The sequence below is a fragment of the Rhodnius prolixus genome, unplaced genomic scaffold (genome assembly GCF_049639745.1).
Source record: "Rhodnius prolixus isolate KJV_2025 unplaced genomic scaffold, Rpr scaffold_8, whole genome shotgun sequence".
NCBI classification, from domain to species: Eukaryota; Metazoa; Arthropoda; class Insecta; order Hemiptera; family Reduviidae; genus Rhodnius; species Rhodnius prolixus.
The window spans coordinates 13535504-13556063 of NW_027411593.1; the positions used below are offsets into that span (position 1 = coordinate 13535504).

General features: G+C 32.8%; 1 long non-coding RNA gene across 5 annotated transcripts in view; it reads left to right on the plus strand.

The window, feature by feature from the left end:
• Positions 1-17485, plus strand: part of LOC141450899 (uncharacterized) — a 35991-nt gene extending 18506 nt beyond the window's left edge. The window contains exons 1-6 of one of the 5 annotated variants that reach the window (XR_012456432.1): positions 5238-5736; positions 7043-8178; positions 8274-8514; positions 10686-10816; positions 11837-12336; positions 15728-16116. This is a non-coding gene — a long non-coding RNA (uncharacterized lncRNA). The other 4 variants (XR_012456431.1, XR_012456428.1, XR_012456429.1 and 1 more) reach the window with 4 other exon arrangements.
• The last annotated feature ends 3075 nt before the right edge of the window (positions 17486-20560 follow it).

Sequence of the window (20560 nt, forward strand, 5' to 3'; positions counted from 1 at the left end):
CAGTTTTGTAGATCTACTCGAAACCGGCTTCTTCAAACTTTGTGCACTAATTATATACATGTTTTACTTGAAGATTTTCAAATGAAAACTGTTAAAATTAAGGCATCTTGAGAATTAGGTTAATACGAAGTCATGTGAGTATTCAACTTCTGGCAAACTTATTGGCTTCTTCAGAGTTTGTAGTATAAAAGACATATTACCAAGATCATGTTGCGCTCATTTAAACTTATCTCCCTAATCTCTCCTCTATATTATTGTCCCTTAACTAACTAAGCATGTGCCTTGTGAGAAGTACCTGATCTTATCTTCGTCATCATTACTGCCACGTTAACTTTTGTAAATATCTAATGAGTTCTTTAATTAACGTACATTTAATGTCTGAATTAATTAGCTTTAAAAAAGCGAGAAAAACAGAGATTATAATGACTTTACAATTACAAATATCATATAGTATCAGATATACGAAAGGGAAGAAGAGTTTGTACAAATATTGTTCCAGATTCACCGTAACTTGCGTACCATTTGTGAATAGTGAGTAATTACTTAAACTCATCTCTTATTAGCTAATTAAAACTGTAATTTATTTGCATATTGTGGAAATTTTTCATTCCATTTTGTAATAATTATTAAAACAAGATGAAATATAAAAAGCATCTAGATCGCACGACTTGCTCTCGCATTTATAATAAGTTGGTAAATTCTTTAAAAAATATGGATTTGTTTTTAACACACAAATGGCCCTAAAGAGGCATAGTTAATGTGGTTTTTTAAGGGATAGATCTGGTTGCCAGTACGCGTTGCAGATATTTGATTTAGGCTAGTAGCCAGGCGCCACTTCCATGCTTTCTAATTTCTGTTCTAACGGCAACTAACACTCAACTAACTTTGCTAAAAATTAATTTTTACCTAAGATAAACAATTATTCGTGTATAGTAACTTACTTGGGGAACTTGAGGCATGACAAAAATTAATTGCATTTCCTCCAGAATCCTTGCAAAGAAAAATTAAATTTTTCAGTAAAACAGAGATCGTGAAAAACTAAAGGCGAGAAACTAAGGGGCATTTTCCCATTAAGGTCTCTGGTGGATTTGCCAAACGAAATACCATGTTTCAGTTCCTTGCGATTTATAGTTTATTTAATCAGTAATGAATATATATTGGTTTTAGTGACCGTAAAAATATTATATTAAGGATTCAAATTGGCGAGGAATCGGTCCAAATAAAAAACAACAACTGTAACAGTTTTCTGTATGTACATCAAATAACAAAATTGATGTTCAAAAAATTGAATAATCCTATGAGTTATAAAGTATTAACTGCCAATCGGGCGCCACGGTAGCCGAGCGGGTTAAGAGGCGAGACCTGCAAAGCTAATATGCATTGTGGTACTGGGTTCGATTCCCAGTCTTGGCCTTGAATTTTATTTAATGGTTAAATGAGAAATAGTAAAGTACGTTTGCTAGTCGCCTCCGTCCACGACACCTAATTGGTAGTTGGACGTTAAGCCCCGCCTGAAAAAATAGGCGATTACTTTACTTTTTTACTTATTAACTGCCAATCCTAAAACTCCTAATTAAGAGAAGAAAAAGAAATTTCAAAAAAAGAGATTAAATTCACCTTCCGGATAACAGTAAAAAATTTAACGTAAACGGGAACATGGGGTGACGGTTAATTACCTTATAGATGGAGGGGGAGTAAGTTTAGCGTTTAAAGCATATTCTAGACTCAATTCTAGCCCAATTTAGACAGGTGGAGTCACTTTGAAGGTGGCGAGGAAGAGCCTTTTCTTAGTGCAACGGTTGAAATGAAAGTGCTGCGATTATTTTGACCCCACGCGACTAATTACGAGACAAAGAAAACCTTCAGGCTCTGCGGTTTAATTTTCTTTCTTTTCTTTTCGTTTTTTTTTTTCGTATTTAGGGAAACCACATAACATACATCTTTGTTGAAAAACCTAATTTCCCAAATGTACCACGTTCGCATTAAGAGCAACTGCTTAGAAAACCGTTCCATTAATCCATTTTGAATGTTCTATTTCAAGCCTTTGCGCCTACATACGTGCTATAGTACTATATGTAAGACATTGCTGCCGAATTTTCGCCCACTCTGTTAGTTGTGAAAAGCGCTTAAAACAAGTTGGAAAATTAAATCAAGGGAAGAAAATTAAATTTGTTAATTTCTCTAAATTGCATTCTGTTTCTTAGTTGTTCTACTTATTTAATACAACAAGCTTTCATCTTCTTTGTACAATCTACTATTTATCTGGTGAATTAATTTATTTCCCACATTTCAATTTAGCTATAATTACTCCCTATTCTCCATAGTTATATTCTTTAACAAATTATCTTTCCTGATAGAACAAAAGCAGGTTTGGATCTTCAATATATTGTGGTTTATTTAATTATCGTTTAAATTGATTGCATTGATGTGCAATAAGCTTTACAAAAATCAATTATTTAAACAAAAAGTTTGGTTCTGCAAAACTGCAAACATCAGTTTTACGCAAAAAGAAAGATGTCTCAGTTTCGACGGGTCGTACCCGCTTAGTTTTTATTTATTTTTTTCTCTCTTGGCCCTAATTTGTAAAAATGAATCTTATTTCTTCCATTTTTAATTAAAATGCCCCTATTCAACTAAAAAGTGTCATAAATTTAATTTTTAATTACCTTTTTTAACTTTTTCAAATTCTTCTTTCCTAATTTTTATATTAATTTCATATTAAATGGGCATTGGCTCACCATAAACGCTGACTAATATGTATAATTTAAAAGGAGCGACTATATTTCGATTCTTGGGGGATACTCAGCACTATTTTGTCCCTCTAGTGCTAGGGAAGACATCCTTCAGCATCCATGGTAATAAAACTTCCCATCCGGGTAAGCCAGGGAAGTTCATGGAGAAAAGCGAGCAGGTACCAAGGGATAACTACTCATCCTGAAGCCATCTCAGCTCTCCTTCCATTGTCCTCGCTTTAGAAATCTCTAAAAGAGGTAGGTTATATTGCTCTCCAACAGCTGGTAACTATCCAGGCCATCCAGAAAGCATGGGAGTCCTCCAACTGCGCCACGCCTTCTGCGGTTCTTAGATACTAAAATAAAAAAGAGATATTCCAGGTATATTCTAGAAAGAGAGCCAGGAAATAAGGTGTAATCTCTCTGGTGTCCAAAGGATCAGATGTTCCAAAATTCGATTAGGATTTCTAAAGATAGGTACACTTTCCTCCATCCAAAAAGCCTACTAGGCATTTCGGATATTTTGAATTAATGAGAGTATAAACATTTCAAATAAAACAATTTAAGAAATGAAATGTGACAGTCATCACTCATTAGTTTTTCATTCACTTGTTCTCTAGTTAAATAGACATTTATTTACTGAAACAGTATCGCTGAAACTTGGTTGAAAATATCCTACAGAGAAATGATGGTAATTTTAGCAATCAGCCGTAAGCATCGCGACATTTACATTCAGCACATATCCATTTTCCAAGAAGAAAATATTTAATTTTTCCTCGCACAAAAGAAAATGTAACTTCTTCTTTTTTTGTTTTGTTTTGTATAGTTAAAAATAAACGTAATAAAAGGAAATAAAAAGTGTAAGTTAGGAAGCTAGAAATGAGACAGGAGAACAGCTATTAGAGTCACCATGAATCAGTGACAAGAATGAGAACAAAAGGCGTGTTTTGCCTGCAGCTCCTAGACTCACGCGAAAACTTGTCATCCTTACAACGCCAGCATCCACATATTTCATATTACAGCGTTTATTTCAAACTCAATCCTTTCTGTCTTCTTATCTTTCGTTTAACTTTGTCCTTATTTATTGTAATTATTATGTTTCGAATGTTTTTTTTGCCCTTTTTTTGGCATTGGCTTCCGCCATCCAGCCAGCATCGTCTAGGTGCTTATCACTAGAATATCACTCACTCTCCATTCTTACTTATAAATACATTCGCTTCACACATTCATCCCTCTACTATATACAACTATTTACATAAACCTTACAACTAATGGATGGATCAGTACTCTGTGCTTCTGCCATCCTTATAGCTTAACCTAAATTAAAATCGCATAATCCTCCTCAAATCATTTTCTTGCATTCATTCTAATCGGCTATAACTTTTAAATACATTCATATTTCATTGTTAACTCTGCTATAGATTTAAGCACATAATAGATGTTGGTGGAGAGTATTATGTCTTCGTAGCGAAATGGTGCATCTAAATACCTGTATATGTCGTCAAACATTCGTATCCTTTATACTACATAACGTGGACATATCATTCTTGTCTCTGAAATGCATCCGAGTTAAATGGTTTTTAGAGGAACAAAACTTTAGTTATATTAGGATCTAATTAAGTAATAGAGTAGACCAAACCTATGAATATTGTGGACCGCGTGATTCATCCTAATTTTACAGAATTTGTTTATTTACTGTAAATGGAACTGCAGTATAATAATGAACTAAAGCCCATTTTTAAAACATCAGAATCAAAAATAGATTTTTATATCACTTATTTCACAAAAGAAAAATTTTTAAATTTGTGAAATCTGGCACAAAGGGTTGTGAGCGGTTTTGGTTCAACTAACACCTGCGAATCGTTTTTACGAAAATAAAATGGACCAAACATAAAGTTACACTGTAAACTTTCCGAAAATATGTACATTTATGGTACTAATTTACCTCTTCAATTGAGCCCAATTGCAGCTTTCTAGCTCAATTTTTTGAAAGAGTTATAAGGTGATAAAGTTTGAGAGTTTTACATTTCCTTCAAATTTTGAATTGCTGTATCTCCCGTCATATTGGTGTAATTTTTGCAGAATTATGGGTAATTATAGTATTCATTTACCTCTATAATTGGGCACAATTCCCGCTTTCTAGCTGTATTTTTTATGAAGATATTAGTTGATAAAGTTTGAGTGCTTTACATTTTCTTCATATTTGTAATCGCTATATCTCCTGTCCTATTGGTGTTTGTTTTTAAAGATAACTGCAGGCCAAATAAGAGTCGATAAATATCACTCTGATAGCTTCTCTTTTTTTTGTGAAAACGATCCTTCGTATCTTAATGGTTTTACAGATCTATTTTTTTCTGCTACTTTGCAGAAGGCACTTCTCAGCGACATGAGGACAGTAGTTAAAAGTAGATACTCAAAAATAGTAGTTGTTTGACCCTTTTAAATTAGGTAAACAGGAGATTTTTTTTCTTCTTTGCCGGTGAAATCGAGATGTAACCAGAACTCCATGTTAATAAATAATTGAATCGCTTCAGTGCTCAAATGTCGTATTATGAATTCCAGGTGAATACCACCGGGCCCCAGCTGCAGTTTTGCCGCAGTCTTTGCCACTTACGAGGTTGTCGCCAAAACAGCCTATTTGATTTCACATGGCCGTAACTTTTGCGTGGTTTGTAGTTCAGTGGTTTTTTCCAGTAGTTTTTTTGAAAATTTACAAATAGTGATGGATTTCTGAAATTGTGTGTTCACAATTGACAACTTACGTTTGAAGAAGTATGTGCAGAAACATAAAATAATATCTTGTTAAATAGTAATAACTATCTGTAGAAGAGTGTTAAAGCAGTGGAACTATTAACAAAACTATTTTCTTCTGATCTCATATTCCATAATAAATGGAATTATAACGACTGAAATATTTAATAGAAACTATTCCTAAATAAAAAATAAAATTTGCAGGAAAGAGAATAAGAAAACAAATTATTAGATGAACCATATAACATTTTATGTAAGTCATAAATTTATTTATTATGTTTTTATATAAAATATATTACATAGTTATCATGCACCATCAGCTGAATTTAATGTTGGGATATATCCTGTATGTAATGTGTGAGAGAACATGGTTAAGATCTTTCCTAACGTTCTGGTGATAAATGTTATGTATACATGACATTTAATTTTATCAAGAGAAAAATAAAAATCAATTTAACTAACAATATATATATATATTGTTTTTTATATACGTAAGGTTAAACTCTGAAAAATAATTGGATAATACTTGTTCGAGAAAAACTTTTGTAGCTGTATACGGTATTTTATATATTTGTTTATTTTTTTGTGTGTATAAATTCATCAACGAGATTGGTTAGAATTGAGAACAAGCAACAAAACAACTGAAATTAATTAAATGGAACATCTCGTTTTGGCATGGAAAAACAAGTGATGTCTCAGTGAGAAAAAAAACAAACTGTATATTACTATATTGCTCTCTTGATAGGACTGATAATATTTCGGAGTTGGATGTCCAAAACTACCACTGGCTTATTAATTATCCCTGTTGGGTACTGAAAAGGATTTTTCTTTCCATACTTCTTTGGTTTTCTGATTTGATTGGCAATAACATTTTTTTGCTAAAATAAGTGGGGAAACGCCACCACAATCAGCGCCCAAGATACCCTTTTTACTATGATGGCTATGTTGGTGTCCCAAAAAGAAGTAGCAGGAAGAGTTTATTAGAATTTAGTTTCTAGAGAGGGTTCTAGAATCAGGATGTCGGCTACCCAAAAAGATTGAGCAGATTGGGGGTGATTTATAACTTTTCCATTGGCGAAGAGCTAGTAGGTTTTCTACAGAAACTTTTGGGTTAGTGTTAGCAGTTACTTAGGGCCATCTTGCAACTCTAATCTATCTTACAAAAAAAAAAAAACCCTTACTTCTAGCAGTGTTGCAGAGTTCATAGGACAACTTAAACACAGATAATATCATCGCCACAAGGTAGACCTTTTTAGTGGGTCTAGTTTCTGTGTTGACAGTTATGTCTAAAATTTAGGTGCAATCATTGGTTCAGTATCGCTCTTGCACTTGCTGCCTAGAGGAGATAATACACAAAAATGACTGAGAAATTCCCAGACTTTCTGAAAAGAAGTTTCACCTACTATAGTACTATAAGTGTTCAGTCGAACTCATCTTTTCGCGGCGCCCCCTCCTTTTAAATTTTCGCGCCATGCTTTTCCCGCGTTTTGGTTCCCGCCAAACTTCTGTAGCCTCGCATCTTGTAACTTTCATTGTGTTTTCACTTCTCTTCTTTTCAGGCTACAGTGCATCTTGTTCATCGGCAAGAAGAAGGAGCAACTACCGCCTTCCTGTATCCTTTACATCACACTTCTCTTCAGCATCAGTTTTTCTCCATGTTCATCTGCAGGGATATGTCTTTTGTGTGCCCTCTTTATGGCAATGGCCCTTCAGGCCTTGACCCCACTTGGTGTCCAACCTTGTCGAGGTGGTGGGGCTTACGCCCTAAAGGCACTAGAGAATAACCCTCTCTAAAATTCTCGCGTTTCCCGCTTCTGGGTGTAGGCGTCTTCGCACACCTACAATAAGGGATCATCCTAAGGCTCTTAGGCAGTGCCTAAGGAACGAGATTAAGGGCCCACCCAGACCAGTTATCTACTAAAAGTGATCAAAATCAATTTTTTTCTATACAGGATCAATAACCAGTGTTGTTTCTTAGAACCAGAACACATTGTGAGCAAACATTAGCTGCTTACAACTCTGGTCAGATTGCTAAAGATTGGTATTTAACTGTTTATGGTGAGGCTTTGTTTCGAAATTAATTTAATTATATCTTTAATAACGCATATTAAAACAATAAAAAATAAAGTTTGATGGAGAGTGAGAGAAGAAGATTAGTGAAGTTCGTAGAATATTCAATATAACACTTCATTTTAGAATGTTAAGGAGTTTGGCAAGGTTTATAACCTTTGGCACAATAAGTTTAAACTTGTTTAAAGTTAATTTAGGTCCTTTAATATCCTGCAGGCATCAATTTTACCACGCTTCTAAAATTTTCTAACATTATAATTGTGTTATTAAAAGTGAATAAAGTATGTATCATCTTTCAACAAGCTCTCTCTGTATGTCGATCTATTCAGATCGTTGAAGCAAGCAAACTGCATCGCCCACGTGAAGTTTTCTTTCTATCACTTTTTTGCCAAGATAATGAATAATCTTGTTTATTAATTATTCTCAGTTTTATCAATCTTTCTTCATGCTATACTAGTTTCCATTTTCTTCTTGCTTGCTGAGTTATAAAAAGTTTTTGTTTTTTTTTTTAAATTGTGTAGTGCTCAGAATAATCCACAAACTAAAATCGCGAAAAGGGAAATTAATTGTATTAGTACAATTTGAAATTTGTAGAAAATTTCCTAAACTGAAGAACCACGCTAATGTGAGTAGACTTTTCATTTTTATTGTAGCATAACAAATTTTTTTTTTTTAATACTTATTCTTTGAGAATTAGTTCTGAGGTAAAGTTCTGTGTAGGTTTGTAGTGTCACTTCATTGAACTACTCAAATTTTTGGGAAACTTTAAGTGGCATTTACTGTTGAATATAATTGAAATTCCGAGTTTGGATAAAAAAATATTATGATTAGAACACAGGATATTGCAGCAAAGGATTGACGTGAAAGTTTGCACATCATATTTTATTTTGCTATAACAAAACAAGTGAAAAAGAGAAAATAGCAAAAATAAGAAAAAAGAAAGCTATGCAAAAAGATAACAGTAAGTTCTGCTTTCAAATATGTTTCATGCGCGTTTGTATGCATGTTTGAGAATGCACGGAGCAAGTGAACATCATGAGAACAGAGTGTGCGAGTTCTGTAGCATACTTTAGGTCTCCACTATATGTTCTTTAAAAATTAATGCGGGTACATTTGGTGATGAAGGTGAAAACATTTTTTTTTTTTTTTGTTAAAATACTTCCATTACTTACTGGGCAATCTACCTCATTCTCTGCTGAAGTATTGTAGCTCTTCCTTATGTGTGTGAGCACGCGCATAATACGTGGGTTACTACAAGAAGAAACCTGTAAAATTAATGGTAACCATACAAAAATAAAACTATCCAACAATAAAATCTAGATAAAATTATTGAATACTAACGGATCTCTCATCAAAAGAAAACCGATCTGCTTTATCCCCTACGTCGAACATGAAGGGAGAAATGAATTCCTATTGGTTTTTATTAATGTTTTTAACAACAACACATACAGCTACATAAAATAAAATCTGTCAAAGTTTTTTTTTATTTATTTATTTGCAACGGTACAAAATATAATTACATCTAGCAAATGTGTATTTACAAATAAACATTTGATTGTGCCACAGAGCTGGCTCAGTGCCACAACCAGGATGACGGGATGAGAGAAACCAGCCAGCGCTGGAACTCTCTAGGAACTTATTAGGGGTTTAGGAAGCAATGAGGTCACGTGGCGGATTGTCAGGATAGGACGATGTAGATAGTAATTGAGCCAGAGGATTTGGGTGATCAGAGAGTTTGCTGTGGAAATTTAGGAATCCGGGTGTGGATTAACTCATTTACATACGGAATATTGAGATCATGATGGAGGGTGCGATTGGAGACATAGAACGGTGAGTTAACGATTCGGCGGAGGACTTTAGATAGGAAAGATTGGATGTTGGATGGTTTAGCGGAGCCCCACAATTCTGTTCCATATGTCCATATTGGTCGTAATAGTGTTTTGTAAAGTGTAAGTTTGTTTTGTACGTTCATGGAGGATTTCGGTCCAAGGAGTCTCCTTAGTAGTCCGTAACGTAAATTTGCTAAGAACATCACCTCCACAAACACCTAAAATCAATGACCCGAAAAAAGTTACCAGCAAAACCGTAAATAGTAACTAATAATAATAATAAGAATAGTAATAAAGAATAAGGGAATAATAAGAATAAGAATAATAATAACTTTAAGATGTTGGAACGCCTTAAATATAAAAAAAAAATGTATTAAAAATAATAATACTTCGTAACATTAACTACTTCTCTTTGGGACAAATAATTTTATAATTACGGGACCCCTTAGAGAATGACAAACATTTTTAGCCGACAGTTTAATATAGTTAAGTTCAATTAACAACGTAAAAAGAAACATAAATAAATAATAATAATTTGTTTGGAGATTAAATAAAATGTTAATAATTAGGTTTTAATAATTGAGGGGTTTAGCGAGCGTGAGACGATTAGTTTAATTTTAACTCTTATCAATAATGACTTTTTTAAAACTGAATTAGCGTTTTAATTTAATTTTATATGAGTCCCTTGTGTAATCATTAAATTTGTTTTCTTTTTTTCTGTAGAATAAAAAGTAAAAATTGTCAAATTATAATAATTTATTATATAAGAGATCATAAAAGAGGAGGCTGCTCTAGTAGAAAAAGAGAATTTTGTGCCCTGGAGTTGTTTTTGTCCGGTTTGTATCTTGTCCGGAAAAAAAAGAGGAGTTCCAGTGGTAGGTAAAGGGAGCAGGGTGATATAAGGGCCTGGACTAAGTGCCTGTGCTTCACCTTGCACCACAACGCTGCCATTGACTGTTATATTTATGTACTTCCCACATGCTAGATCCACTAAAACACCCTTCTACTTATAGCTAGTGAAATTTTGTGAGCTGGAAAATGGCTAACGTACACACAACCGAAGGAGGAAAAGAATTTCTACAAAAATAAAGTGAAAGAGTGAGTGGAAGAGTAAGAAAAAGCAACTTTTTACAAACTCATTTACAAGAAATCTGAGGCTGGATTTCTATTACTAGAACCTTATTGTAATTATGTTAGTGAATGAAGGTCAGATTTGTCCAGCTTTAGATTCACTAATATCCTATCTAATACCAACAATTCTAGTTTGAAAAATGGAACTCACAGTATTTCTTTCTTTTTTCAGAGCGTTCGGCCAGCTGATTGCCCAATAGTAAAGAAAGCGTCTATAGTGCCCGCAGAATAAGCTCAAAGATGAAGGAAGCGAAGTCAACATTTTAAAAGAGAAACAGCATAATCGCAGAAGTTTAAAAACCAGTAATATCAAACTATTCAACTTAAACCTTAGTCAGTCTCACGATGGACTTATAAAAGATATTCTGTTACATTGTATGATGCTAATAGAAGAATAACTTAAGACGAGTTAAAACACTTTTATAATTTAATTTCACTCTTCAATAGACAAGGATTAACTTAAAAACAAACTGGAAAAAAATATTTAATTTTCATGATTTAAAATCCGCTTAAAAAGTTATTTGTTCGACGGAGCTTAGTAATCCTGTTCCTGTACTTTTCCTAAGCTAGAAATTAATTGCTAATGTGAAGATTTGACTTTTTATTTACATCATCATCCACTACAATACTGAAAATAGACCATATTCCTGAGTTCTTTATCTGCCTATTTATGTAAGTTCTAAGATAAGCAAATAACTGCATAAAAGTCGATAAAACATATTACAACCATTACATGAGTAAATCATATGTACATAAAGTAGGCAACGTATTCAACGTATTTCTCCGAGAACTAGGTCAATATGTAGAGGACAAAATAATGTGACATCTGAAGTAGAGACAAAAATATAATTTCCTTTTTAATAGTGTTCTTCAATAATAGATTTTAGTATTAGATTGAACAATGATGAATAACAGGTATCGTGCTAAATCTAGATTTTTTTGTACCGTTTCATTAAAATTGTCAGCTGATAATTCAAAACTCAGCAAAGATATTGGCTCTATTGTTACCTTCAATCGTTTGGTTGTAGTTTATTGTATAATTTTGTTATTTAGAATTTAGCTTTACAGTTTACTGATTCAAATTTCGCTTTAGATTCAATCTCAGCTAATTCCATGGTTTCATGCTCTCCACCTTTGTGTTTCCACAAACGTTACCATCATCCATCTCAAGTTACCTTTCTTATTCTCATCTTGATGCACACTACAACCAATTCACTGGTTCTATTTTAGCCAACTCCTTTTCTGGTTTATGTTAAAATCCTTCTTTTAGAATGATAATTTATTTTCATTTTTTTTATTTAAGACATGTTCTACCATTTACAGCTAGAATCTTCTCCATTGCATTGCCTGCCTTCATTGTTCTCTTCTGTACAATTACCATACTGTAGAGGCTCATTAAAAAAGTAAAGTCAATGAGCAGCCAAATGGAGTCAAAACAAAGAAACCAACGAACTAATCACTACGATTATAGCTAAAGAAAACACACAAATAGAAATAAAGAAGATATATTACAGATCAATCATTTTATAATCAAAGTTGCTACCCCACAGTTAAGTGCGCAGCTGACAAACATAACTTATGCCAAATACTTATATCTGCTCAATCAAAACTCGACCAAGAAGGCGAAGGCAACATCAGCTGTTACTTTCACCTTATTATTACCAACATGGAACATACTCCTCTTGGATCTTTCTCACTCTTAGCACTATTTCCATGATACCAGCCACTGATAAGAGCATGAATCGTCGCAAATAGAGGAAGAAGATAAGGTCAGCAAGTTCGAAAGACATAAAAACGCGAGTTTACACCTTAAACATGTTCAAGTAACTATCAAATAATAAGTGCTTATAATTTTTGTAATTAATGCATCTAGATTTAAGTAACGAGATAAAAATGGCTGACAAATCTTAGCTACTTTTTCTTTTTACCCTCTCTTTCTATCTTTATGTTTAAGAAGCTTATATAAACTCGTGTTTTTTACTGTTTTACTTTTGTTTCAGCAAGCTAATGAGTCTATTCTAACTTGTCCCAGATCCCTAACTAACTGTTCCTTCGGGCACACTTTAACCATTCTGTTCTCTTACCATTCCACTTTTTACACTGCTTCCTAGAGATTTTACTTCTTTGCCCTTCTTTATCTTTCTCCTCAAATTAAGGTTGCTTTTTCGCTGTCTGTTCTCTCACCACCCACTTTCTTTACTACCCCGCGCCAGTCTATCGTTGATGCCGGCATTAAATCGATTGGTTCCTGTTTCCTCTTGCTTTATCTACATCTGAAACGAATAAACAAGCTCAATTGAACGGTAGGCCGTTTATATTGTGGCTGGATGAACACCCAATTGGTAGTGAGTGAATAGTCGATGCTATCTATAATGGAGCTCTTTGGGAACATGAGTTGGATTCTCCTCTACTTATACCACGCCGCTGCTTCTTCCCTAGTCTCAACAATTTTCGCCTTTACGTCAATAATGTAGTCAGTGTAATACGCCTTTTGAAGAAATAATTTAAATCAGTCTTTTAACATTTAATGAATGATAAAATTCTTTTGTTCTTTAACTTTTTTTTGTTCCATTTTATTTGAAATTTACAACATTGAGCGATAAAGCAACTCACTGATAACAGAGAAAATGAAAGAAGTCCTTACCAGTGAGCCCTTGATCTGATTTTTGCCCCGGACTGACTTATGACATTCACTTTACAAATTTAAAGTTCTTCTTTAAGTTTTAAGTGCATCTAATATTTAGAGTAACTTAATTTAAGGCCACAATGTTTCTCTGAACTAAACAATGCTTAATTTAAGATCTAAACTACAAATTACTGAATCGTAATGTTTCTTCAACAATTATTTATTGGCTGTCAGAGAATTAAAATTCAAATCACCGAGCAGTGTCGCCGCATCTTTTTTGCCATTGGACTACCAACGCGCTTCTTTGAGAAATTATTCCAACGCTTCTCCCAAGTAACCATCGCTAACGAACGCTTAGAACACGTGCTCCGAGGTCCTTGTTCATTAAAAAAAAATAAAATAAAATAATCCTCTACAGAAGACACATGAAGGTCTTTCAGCTCCGTTAAGTCTTCTGCTGCTAATTATTGCATCGGTCCCCTGGTGAAGTCTTCCAACAGTTTTTGGGCATAAGATACCTCAAATAATCAGGATTTGGCTTGAATTTTCCCTGTTAATTTGTTCTCTTCCTTCTCTTTATCCATAAGGCCAAGCAATAGTCTATAAGTTTGCAGCCTATTTGTTTCTGTAAATGACTTGAACATTGAAGCAAAAAAACAAATGGCTTCTAAATTAAATGGCTAAAAAAAAATGTAAATGCGATACTTTAAAAATAATTGGGAAGTCACACAGACCTTTAAAAAAAAAAAAAAAAAAAATGCATAGAAATGTACTTAAATTAAATACACTTGATTCTCATTTATAGAAATTCACTAGAATGTAACGTGTATTATTCACTATTGTTTTATAGAAGTGCACTTAAACGTTACGTGCGCGATTCAACGTTTTTTTAGAAGCAGTGCACTTAGTGATTCTCTTGGCTTAGATTAGTGGAAACGTAAGGTAGAAAAGACACGATCCTCTATGATAGGCCATTTTTTGGTAAGAGACAGGCATGATCACGGCTTTCGCTAAAAAACCATGTTAAAACTGATGGTTTCTATTAGACCTTCGGGTGGTGATTTACATCATTTGGCTGTAGTTTCTGTGGAAACGTACGACGGATCTACGTTACACTCTAATCTAAAGTTACATTACTATTTTATTTATTACTTGCTTTATTCTTATATTTAAATAATTATCATTTTGTTTGTTTCTTCATAGTTTACTCAATTATAATGGTTATTTTCTTCAAGGTTCAAACTATAATTAAGTTCTGATTAAGAAAATACTCTATATTTATTTCCGAAACTTTGGCAAGAACGTTACCCCTCTTTTTCTGTCCCTTAGACCAACTTCCAGAACACAGAATTAATTTTGATGTTTGTAAATGTACAAAAATAGCTGTAGCCTTTTTGGTTAAAGTTGCAAGCATTTTTATATTAATCATGGCTAGTTCTGCAAGCTGATTGTAGTCCTTTCTATTATAGGCTTCATATTATCTCAGAGTACAGAAAATAAAACAGTTTTGCAGATGGGATTATCTAATATACCTTAAATAGATAATTACAAATTTATTATCATCAACTCCTAAATTATAACTTGAAAGAAATTATAAAATGTTAGCAGAAAAGTACATTTTGAAACGATTACTCGCTGAATTTCATCACAGTTTGCAACAGATCTCAATATAAGCACACTTTGATTCGTTAGCACGAATACCTACCGATCGTCGTAATTAAGATTTGTTCACTGGGTCACTTTTGTCCCAGTGGGTCACTAGGTAACCTGCGGGTCATAGGTTGCCCACCACTGTGATAGTCAGTTATCTCGTACAGTTCTCAGTGCTATGACTAAATGATGCTAATTGAATTCACAATGCTTGTGAAAACATTTCAATACAATTTAAAGAAACTAGATTATTACGGATTTCCTAAATAAATTTTTGTCTTTCAGTATTAGGAATTTTGTTTTTTATTTTTTTTAAAGAGAGAGATAAAGTGAGTGGGTGAAAGAAAAAAAGAAAAGTTGATAAACTTTTTGTTTAAATAAATAGTAAAGTGAAGTGTAAGCGAAGGTGTATATAGATATATAAAAGTAAACACGACTCCAAGGTAGTGTTTTAATGCGTTTCAGTTGTCACAGGCTGAGCAAGAAAGACAAGTGAGTAGATGGTATTCTTCCCCTCGCTAATAGTGCGCCTTGGTTGATCCTGGAAGCTGTTCATGGTGCCCGGTCACAGACAGGTCTGTGTGATAGATGTGCCATCCGCTTGAGATATCTTAACTTTCCTCCTCACTTCGCGCTCTTCTTTTTATATCCCACTTTTCTTCTCTAACATACAGGCGCGCACCTTTTGTAATCTTCGCACGCGCATCCAAGATAACTTCTCCCTACACTCCCTCATGGACTAGAAATGGGAAGGGGGGTAATTTATTGCCTGCTTTTTATTCATAAAACTAGCCAAATTGCCGTGATGCTGTGCTTATTCTAAAAAACAAACCATACTCAGCAATATGTCACTGAAAAGATAAATAAAGTAAACAATTTGTCTTTTATTTTTATAATTATCTGTTCAAATACAAACATACATTTAATTGAACTTGCAGACTGTAATCTGATGGGCTGTCAGTGACTGGAGGCTGGTTTGGTTAAGTTTAAACTTCATGCATTGTCATGATGATGGTAGAAGATGGTAATCATCAAGAGATCAAGAACCAAAAGAAGAAGGGTGCCATTATCAATGCCGACTTCCCCAGGTGAAAAAATTATTTATTTAAAAACATACTTGGAAAAACAAAATATTTCAATTTAAAAAAAAAAAAAAATCCATTTTATGAATTTGAAACCAATAAATTCGCCTTAAAAAAAGGAATTATTGCAATAAATAAATGAATCCACTTAAAAATATTATTTCTATTTTAGTTTATTACTTTCCTTCAAACTCTCTTCATATTATATAATATAATAAAATAAAAGTAAAGTCAAGTAATGCCAATTTTTTCAGGCGGACAATTTAGTGTAAGAAAGCGGAATTTATAAAGGAAAAAATGCTCATTCAATTATGTCTAGACTCAAAAATTTCCTGCCCTTATTATCAACATAAGATATCCATAAGTAGTTACCCTCCATTATTAAGCAATGAGTAAATGATTTCAGTAAAGATTCCTACACTCATGTGCTGAAGGTAATTGTTCAAATTACTAAATGGTCAAAAGCCTGATGTGCATTCCGTTGGAATAAGTTAATAAAAGATAATGAAAATTAAACATTTGAGGAGATCAAAAGGCAAGAAAATGTGAAGTTTCAAAAAGAAAAAAATTAATATCCATTTATTGCAGAAAGAATTATTATTTTTTTAAATGAAAAGAGATTAAAAGAAAGATTAATAGAAATGAAAGTTTAACTTAAAAAGCACTTTAGAAGGTTACTGATAAATTGCATGAGGGAAGTAGCTTATGAAGTGCTTAGAGGAAAAGAAGAATAAAAATATTGCAATTTACAAAAAGGTCTTAAACACGAAAACGCAGGGGAAAAAAGTAAAAATCGAGAAGAATATAAAGAAGAAGAATTTGCGAATTCATTTTGTGGAGTGGGATGATTTGAATCAACAGAAGAAGTGGAATAAAACTAGAAAATGCCGAAGCTGTCGTCCCAGTCGGTGGTGCTCAGAATTATTTAAATATTGAGGTTAGCAAGTTACGGAAAACTAGTTATCATGCCTGTAAACAATAAACTTCATAGAGGTGATATACTATCTGAAATACTACTTGATTACTATAATTAAAAAGATGATAGAAAGATACACAGACATTAAAGGGATTTGCATTACCAAATTAAGAAGATAATGTGATCTTAGTGTCAAGTTTTTTCCTTACAATTTCTTATACCGAGTGATTATTTTGAATTGAAGTTGTGACATCCAACTGATATTAAGAAGGGCAAACATTAAGTTTAAGAGATGCCTTACTGATCGAGCTGATACTTTTCTACATTTCCAGATTGTGTTTTTATGCAAAAAAAAAAATAGGGTCAACTACCCTAAGTTAAATGATGAAAGAGAGAACGTGAGAGAAGATTAGAGAGACACCTAAAAAAACACTTAGTTGAGCTGCTCAAAAGACAATTGAGTTGCGTTTATATCTTACAGCATTTCGATTCATCAGTCACACAATTTTCCAATGTAACCAAACTTATTTGTGAAGAAATTTAGATTTTATAAATATGTACATATAAACTTAATATAATACTAGTACTTAATATATATAAACGACTAAAATTGAAATAGCAGTAAGGAAAAACGCTTCGGCTAATTCTCAAAACTAATGTATAATATACGTATAACTTAATTTCCATAAATATGACAATTTAAGATGCCCAAAGTAATGTTGATGATTTAAAATAATAATTTTTTTTTTTTTAAATTAAAAGATACTTACTTGTAGTGTCAAAAATTAACAAAATTTATATCCTCCTACCGAACATGATAAAATTTATGTTTCTTTTATGCTTAAAGGAGTGTTAGAAGATGATGGAAGGTAGTTTAATTAATTATTATTCAATTTATTAATGGATAATTAAAAATAACTATTAAAATGGCAAGACATGCAACGGAGGAATAAGTTTCCATTTTAATTGCAAAAACAACAAAAGCAGAAAACATCTCTTAGCTTGACATCCTAATTTTAAACTCAGTAAACTGTTTTAAGTAGAAGTGAGTTTTCAAGGCGAAGAATAGATGGTGTTTAAACAGGAATTTAAAGAAAGCATTCTATTTGCTAACAAACTTCTCTTGAATTCTTCTTTAGTAAATCACTTTTTTTTTGCTTTGTCATATATTCAAAGCTACCACAATTATCTTGGATAGAACTTTAAGGTTTATTGTTAACATGAAGATATCCCACTCTTTACTTTAATACTCAGAAACTTTGAAACTATGGTACTTTAATTATTTGTATAATTGCAGTCTAATGGCCTCATTTCAAATGAATAGTCGAGAAATCAATCACCAGCAGTAAAATAAAAATAAGCGTTCAAAATCTGTTTAAGAAATTCTGAAATACTGCCAATTTGTTGCTGACTTCTAATAACTGCGGCCCACAAAAAAAAAGAATTCCTCCTTCTGGATCAGAGCAATGCCATCTCTTGACAATTACTCAACAGAATTAGAAAAAGTATTCAATACAGGAGATATTTCTTTCGGCTAATCATTTGAGCTTCTCAAATTAGAATTAAAATATAATTATAAAATTCGAGAAAGCTTAAGATAATACCGAAGGTTTATTTATTTAGTCCTGGCAGACAGATTCTGCAAATTAAAACATTTATTTATCAGCCTTGAGTGAGATTAGAATTAAAGTATCTTTTATATTGCGTACTATTAAAAACGATAATATTTAAAATAATTGAGGACATTACAACAGACAGCCAAGTTGGTAGGAATACTCGATTATGGTTAAAATAGTAAATATTAATTAATTTTGCTGATATCGATCTGCAGTTGTTTACCTCCCCTTCTTCTCTTTGCACTTCACTTTCTAATGGAATGGAAAGAAATTAAACTCTGTTCATTTTTATAAACTACTTGCAGTTATTTTAATGTATTTATTATACAATCTACCATTCTTTTTCATTAAATAAGGTTTGTTTTTTTGTTCATCAATATTTTTATTGAATGAAATTTTAAAAGCGGAAATAGAGACTTGAATCAAACAGGACATTATTCTATTACAATTATTCTATTGCTGTTCTATTGCATGTATTTCCAAAACGAAATATTCACAGAATTTTTAGTAGTTTTTAAAAATTATAGGTATAAACACCTCATAAAACTTCCTTGACATAACTTCCTATTTCTTTTTATTGCTAAAAGTAACATTCATAGCACTGAATGCACCCGTGTACAAGCATCTATACGCGCACATGCTCACTCCCCAGGGAGGAGATGCACCCAGCATTAACATTTCCAATTGCTGAGCTAATTGCTATCGTCCATCGATGAGGAAATCCTTTCCCTGTCCCTAACCTGAGAGGATTACCTCAGGAATGGTGAGACATAAGAGGTAGCAGTCCAAGGAATTAGGATGGGATTGAAGGGATTGGTGGAATTTTATATTATAACGGGATCGGGTTAGTAGATAATTTCTCCAGGGATGGTCAGCTAGGAAATGTAGATTAGAGCACTAACTATTGTACGATGGATTTTGGATTGAAAGCGTATTCTTTGGAGGTTGGAACATTTAGTTAGACCCCAAATTTTTAATTCCGTTCACCTGTAGATTTTTAAAATGGGATTATATATTTAAGTCGTTTGTGGTTCGTTGAGAGACAGGATCTGTGGACAAACAGTCTTTTCAGTTGTCGGTAATTGAGTACAACTCTTTTTAGTCCGTGTGAGGGTTCCAATTTAATCTTTTCTCAATGTACAGCCTAAGATAGCAGGCGACATTGGTGTAAGGAGTAGGGGTTACATTAGCAGGGGTGCTAGCAACAAAGGCACAAATCTCCAGTGAGCACTTATCAAATAATTTTTGAATTGTAAAAAGAAAAGATTTAAATACAATTCATTGCGTAGGTACTGGTTTCGTCAACACCAGTTCACTCTGGCGACCGATGTTGGATTTATGACTTTGTACATCACAATTCAACAGGTTTCTAATAACTAATAATTTTTTTTATAGATAATTGCGAAAGAATTTATTGAAAACATTGGACCGAAATTACAATACTAGAAATAGTTATAAATAAAATTTGTTTAATTTCACCAAAGAAAAGGAGTCAGCTGATTAATAAGTATGAACTTGACTAACTTAGGGCCTTTTCAAAGTACCAAGCCAGTCTTGATAGTTAATATCATATCTACCTGCTTATTATTACAGTAGACTAATATTATTATTACCTATGTACTATAGTCTTATTATGGGAATATTAATATATTATAATAATGGTATTTCGTTCATTGATATGCTTTCGGTTACTTATGGTAATTAGTAATATCATTACAAAGATATTATGATAATTTAACTATACAAATTTATTTTAAAAACAAAAAAGGGAACAAACCTGAGTAATCTAGAGAAAAACGAGCCTCATCTTGACGGCGGGGGAATCAAGTTGTTAAAAAGTTTTGGTAGAGACAATAATAATATTGTTAATAAAATAGAAATATTGAATGACTTGAAGTAAATTTTTAATTATTTTGTACTTGAATGGACAAGTATATAACTTGAATCATCCTACATAGCTTTTAAATTTATTCTTTTTACAAATTACACTAATGCAGTTAAATTTTACATTTGTACCTTGTTTAGATCGCATTAGTACAACTGAGAGAATAAGCTATCTACAAATCGTTGTGTGTTCAGACATGCAATAATATTTTTATTTCATAATGTTCGAACATTGTCGCAATTTTCGAAGCTTTTTCTTTTGTAATGCCAGTA